Here is a 6,000-nt window from a genome sequence, read left to right as displayed (position 1 = left end):
GAGAGAGAGAGAGAGAAAGAAAGAAAGAAAGAAAGAAAGAAAGAAGAAAGAGAGAGAGAGAGAAAGGAAGGAAGGAAGGAAGAAAGGAAGGAAGGAAGGAAGAAAAAGAAAAGAAAGACTATAGGAGACATCTCTACCCAGTACTAGTGAGCATGAGTGGCATATGCTTCTTGTCTTCTATAATTCGGCTATATTGTTTTATATCAGGAGTCAGATCGAAGCCCTGCATGACTCAAACGGGCAGGTCAGCCAGCAGAGTTGGGCCAGTATTGCTGCTTTGCTAATGGCTGTCGCCGAGGCCTAACTCCTGGTCTATGAAGAAGCAGGGCCCTGCTGAATTACGTGCAGCTGAGGTCAGCGGGATCCCAGTTAAAATCCTTTCCCTGGAATTACCGCTTCTCACTGACCTTGTGGGTTGCTTGCTAACTGTGCCTGGTCCCAGTGCAGGTTTCTTCTATCCCAGCAAGATAAGCAGTGCTGACTCCCGGACAGCCCTGCCTGGCGCCATCGTGCCGGGTGTTTGGCAGTTACTCACTAGATGACTTCAAAGCTCCCTGGCTCCCTATTGCTTCTCACGATTGCATTCAATAAATACTGGACATGCTTGGGGCTTCTGTCTTTGTTGCCACCAGCAACATCGACCAGGACCCAAGACTCAGCTTCATGATGTCTTGTTCTGTTCTGTCTATTCTTTAACCTTTCACTGGTGCTGTGGTGGCTCACAGGAGGCTGGGACCTGCTGCAGGGCTCTCCAGTCACGTCCACTTCCCCGGATCCTTATAAAAGAGAAAAAGAGAGGATGAGACAGACAGAATGGGGGAGGGAAGGAGAGAGAGAGAAAGAGAGAAAGAAAAGAGAAAGTAAAATTACAGCCACTATATGATCCAGCAATCCTGCTACTGGGTGTATATTCAAAATAAATAAAATCAGTATATGGAAGAGAAATCTGTATTCCTGCGTTTATTTTGCACTACTAAGAGTAACCAAGAAATAGAAATAAATCAAGTGTCCACCGACTGAAGCATGGAGAAAGGAAACACGGTGCTCTGCCCCACGGAAACTCTTCAGGCATTAAAAAGGGTGGAATCCTGTCACGAGAGACACGAAACTGAGGTCACGATGTGAGGTCAGTCAGCCAGACACACACAGACAGGTACTGCATCAGCTCACCTGAGTGGAACCTGAAGCCATTGCTCTGACAGATGCGATGCCCACCAGCAGCTGGTGTCACGGGGCAGGGGGTGATTGCTGGCTACTAACATTCTGGTGCGTTTCTGCTCAGGGAGGTGACGACAGACAACAGTTACTGTGTATCGCAAAAAGCAAGAAGAAAGGACTTTTTTCATTGTACGGGGATGAACCCAGGGCCTTCACACTGAGCAGCTTCGTCCTCAGCCTTTTTTATTGTTTACCCTGAAATAAGGTCTTGCTAAATCGCTGAGCTGCCCAGGCTGGACTCATGATCCTCCTGTCTCAGCCTCCCAGAGGAATGGGATTACAGGCATGTGCCACCGTGCCCAGCAGGAGAGAACGCGTTTGAGTGTCTTAGGAAAAGACAAAGCCAGGAGGGGAGGCGTCTGGGCAGCTGCCTGTAACCTCAGCACTCTGGGAAGCTGAGACGCGAAGATCAAGGGTCGCAGCCTAGCAATTCGGGGAAACCCTATTTCAAAAAATAAAAAAGGCTGGGGATGTCGCTCAATCCCTGGTGCTGCAGGGCACGCGGGCGGAGACCCACACAATACCCATGGCACAGGCCTGAGGGGAGGGGAGAGAGTCGCCGCAAGTGGAGCGCATAAAACAATGTCACCCACCAAGTGTGGCAGGAACGTGCTCCCCGCGGCCACCTGGTCCGCTCTGCAGGCCGCGGGCGGCTGGGCGCTCAGCCCATTCGCGGGCCCCACGCCCAGGGACTCGGCCCCGCCCCGCCCACAGGCAGGCAGCGCAGCTCTGCGGAAACCGAACAAGGGATCGATCCCTGCTGAACAGCCCCGCCCCGTGCTGGCCACGGCCCACGGAGGGCCGAGTCTCCCCCCGCCTCGCCTCCCCCCGCCCGCCGACGCCCAGCGCGGACTCGGCCACCAGAGCCCTGGACCCCGCGGGGCCGGGCTCCCTTCTCCTCTCATAATTCCCTGCGGGCGCCCGGTCACTGCCCAGGGCAGACGGATGAAAGCCCGGAAGTGGGCGGCCGGAAGTGCTGATGGCCAAGCTTGTTCGTTCCCCTGGGACCAGGGATACTATCAGAGTGGGGTTTCGATTTGGCCCAGGTGGAGGTTTGCTTGTCGGTTTGTTTTTTGTTTTGAGGTAATGGGGTTCAAGTCCAGAGCTTTCACCCTGAGCTACATCCCCAGCCTTCTTTATTTTTATTTTGAGTCAGGGTCTCACTAAATTGCTAAGTTGCCCAGGCTGGGCTCAAGCCTGCGATTCTGCTGCCTCAGCCTCCTAGGGTGCCAAGATCACCCTGGCTGGCCGGTCGGTGAGACCTTAGGGTCTGCCTGTGCCCCACGTCCCGGGTCCTCCTCTCTCTTTATCCCCGTCTCTCTTCCTGGTCGGGTCACATCTCCATGCCCTCTGTTCTTTGTGTCCTTGTACCCTTCATCTTTCTTTGATGCTTGTGAATGTTCTCTTACATCTCAGCCAGAGTCCTGGGCTGGCAAGAGAATCCCTGAGCCCGTGGTGCCTCAGAAAGAAAGGAGGAGAGTTGTAAAGAAAGGAAATCAAGCCTTGTCATGTACCAAGAAGTCCCGTACACTTTCTTCCATTTAATCTTGGTAATAAATCTGTAATGTGGGCTCTCACCCAAACAGGACACGTTAGGCTTCAGCAACAAAAAGTCCCCAGACCTCCTGTGGCAAAAGTCTACTTACAGCTCTTGCACATACCCAGGCTGGTGGAGGCTCTCCCTGATGTCACTGTCCTGACTCCAGCACAGGGCTGGCAGTGTCTACTATCTAAAAATACCACCAGCTGCCATGGTAGGATGAAGAAAGAAGGTGGAAAGCACAGAGTACTCATAAGACTTCCATATAGAAGGACACGGTTGGTTGGTTAGTTGGTTGGTTTTTTGTTGTTGTTTTTTTTGGTACTGGGGATCAAACATGGGTCCTTGAGCTTGCACAGCAGGTGGCAAAACCGCTGAGGTAAATCCCTGGCCCTGGTTGGTTGTTTTTTTGAGACAGAGTCTTGAAATGTAGTTCAAGCTGCTCTTGAACTCACTGTGTAGTCCAGGCTGCCCTCAAACTCACAGTAATCCTCCTGCCTCAGCCTCCCAAGTACTGGGGACATGTTTTAATTGGCCATAAGTCACAGCCATACCTGGGTTAATTGGTAAGAGTTAAATGGAATGGCAAAGTATTATTTTCCCTGTACCTAAAAAGAGAGAGGTATTCAAATACTTGTGGATGGGCCTGAATAAAAAATAATAATAATAAATAATAATAATAATATCATCATCATCATTTTATGTTGTTTTGAGATGGTGACTCACAATGTGCCCCAGGCTGATCTTGAACTCATGGGCTCAAGAGATCCTCCTGCACCAGCCTCCCACGTAGCTGGGATGACAGTCACACTACTATGCCCAGCTCACAGTGAATATTATTGTTTTGTTTTGGGTTTTTTTAGTACTGGGGATCGAACTCAGGACCTTGTGCTTTTGAGACAGGCAGCTGAACCACTGAGCTAAATCCCCAGCCCAAATGTTACTGTTTTCACTTTACAGATGCTGTGACTGAGTCTCAAGATGTTTATATGGTTTTGTCACAAACACACAGTAAATACCAGGTAAAGGGCTGAGCACCTGTCTTCTGATTGGTAACTGTGCCCCCTGCCCACCTCACTGGGCTCTTAGGTTACAGGGCCTCTTCTGCCATTTCCTGACAACTTGCTGGAGCCTCTGTGGGGCGTGGTGTGCTGGCCACCAGGAAGCAAGTGGACCAGAAGTCCAGCTTTGCTCAGTGTCTGTATCTAGTAGGGGACATCAGAACCCCCTCCAACATCTGGGTGTGTGCTCTTCTCCAACATAGTCTTCAAAACATTAGCCAGAGCACTCAGGCAAGGGAAAGAAATGAAAGGGATATAGACAGGAAAGGAAAAAGTCAATTACCATTATTTGCAGATGGCATAATCTTCTACATGGAAGACCAAAAAATTCCACCAAAAGATTCTTAGAATTAATAATCAAATTCAGAGTACCAAAAATATAAAAAATTTAAAAATAATCAAATTCAGAATATATCAGAATTGGGCCAGGGATTTAGCTAAATGGTACTCCCACATGCCTCACAAGTACAAGGTCCTGAGTTCGATCCCCAGTACCAAAAAAAATTTTTTTAAATGCATCCAGAATACAAAATAAACACACAAAAATCAGTGGCATTTCTCTACACCAATAATGAACCCACCGAGAAAGAAATTAGGAGAACAATACCATTGTTACAGTAGCATCAAGAAAAATTTAATATTTAGGAAGTGATCTAAAGATGAAAGAACTCTACAATGAAAACTACAGTACTCTGAAAAAGGAAATTGAAGAGGATACCAGAAAATAGAAAACTGTCCTCTTTTCCTGAATAGGCAGAGCCCATATGGTCAAATGTCCACATTTCCAAAACTGATATACAGATTTAACACAATCCCAATAAAAATTCCAACAGCATATTTCACACAACTCCAGAAAACAATCCTTAAATTTATATGGACCAAAAGAGACCCAAAATAGGAAAAGCAACCCTAGGAAACAAGAGCAAAGCAGGAGGCATCACAATCCTAGATTTCAAGTTATATTATAAAGCTACAGTTATAAATAAATAAATCAAAAACAGCAGGATGCTATTGGCACAAAAACAGATGCGCGGATCTGTGGAACAGAATAGAGGATACAGAAACAACCCCAAGCACATTCAGCTCTCTGATCTTTAACAAAGGGGCCAAAAACACACACTGGAGGAAAGATAGCCTTTTACTAGATGGTGCTAGGAGAACTGGCTATGAAGTTTGAACTAGGCCAGGGAATTAGCTCAGTGGCACCTCCCCTGCCTTGCAAGCTCAAGGTCCTGAGTTTGATCGCTGGTACCAGGAAAAAAAAGATTGAACCTAGCTAGACCCATATCTATCACCATGCACTGAACTGAAATCAAAATGGATTAAACATCTAAATATTAAAATGGAAGCACTTAATTTGCTGGAAGATAGAATAAGTAAAATTCTTGAAGACATAGGCATGGGCAAGGATATTCTGAAAACCCTAACTACTCAAGAAATAACATCAAGTATCAACAAATGAGATCACACTAAATTAAAAAGCTTCTGTACAGGAAAGGAAATTAACAGAGTGAAGAGACAGACTACAGAATGGAAAAAGATTTCACCAGCTATACCTTGGACAGAGGACTAATACCTAGAATCCATAAAGAACTCAAAAAAATTAGAACCCCTTTAAATAAGACCTGATCAAAAACTTGGCAACTGAATGAATAGTCACTTCTCAGAAGAAGGACAAACAGCCAATAAATACATGAAAAACTGTTTACTATGGCTGGCCATTAGAGAAATGCAAATTAAAACAGCACTGAGATTCTGTCTTACTCTAGAAAGAGTGATTATTATTATCAAGAAATCAGATAACAAATGCTGGTGAGGCTGGGAAGGGAGGAACCCTCCTACACTGTTGGTGAGAGTGTAAACTAATAGAACCATTATGGAAATCAGTATTGAGAACCCTTAGAAAACTAAAACTAGAAATTCCATTCAACCATTCAACCCAGATATGTCCCTTCTAGGTATCTTCCCAAAAGAGTTAAAAGTCATCATATTGCAGAGATCCATGTATTCCCATGTTTATAGCAGCATAATTCATAATAGCTAAATCTTGGAAGCTGCCTATATGTCCATCAATAAATGAATGGATAAAGAAAATGTGATCTTTATATACAATGGAATATTACTCTGCCATAAAGAAGGATACACTTGAGTTACTTGTAGGAGAATGGATGCACCTTGAGA

The 6,000-nt window shown here is 46.0% G+C and overlaps 1 long non-coding RNA gene across 1 annotated transcript; it reads right to left on the bottom strand.

Annotated features, from left to right (window-relative positions):
* Positions 1-932: 932 nt before the first annotated feature.
* Positions 933-1,803, bottom strand: LOC101700530 (uncharacterized). The gene is made up of 2 exons (XR_205336.3): positions 1,171-1,803; positions 933-1,088 (listed from the first exon to the last, which is right to left on the bottom strand). It is a non-coding gene; the product is annotated as an uncharacterized LOC101700530 (long non-coding RNA).
* Between the last annotated feature and the right edge of the window lie 4,197 nt (positions 1,804-6,000).

The sequence above is a fragment of the Heterocephalus glaber genome, unplaced genomic scaffold, assembly GCF_053883595.1.
Source record: "Heterocephalus glaber isolate CG9 unplaced genomic scaffold, H.glaber_assembly_v1.0 deba00001141, whole genome shotgun sequence".
In the NCBI taxonomy this organism is placed as follows: domain Eukaryota; kingdom Metazoa; phylum Chordata; class Mammalia; order Rodentia; family Bathyergidae; genus Heterocephalus; species Heterocephalus glaber.
This window is presented reverse-complemented; position numbering and strand designations above follow the sequence as displayed.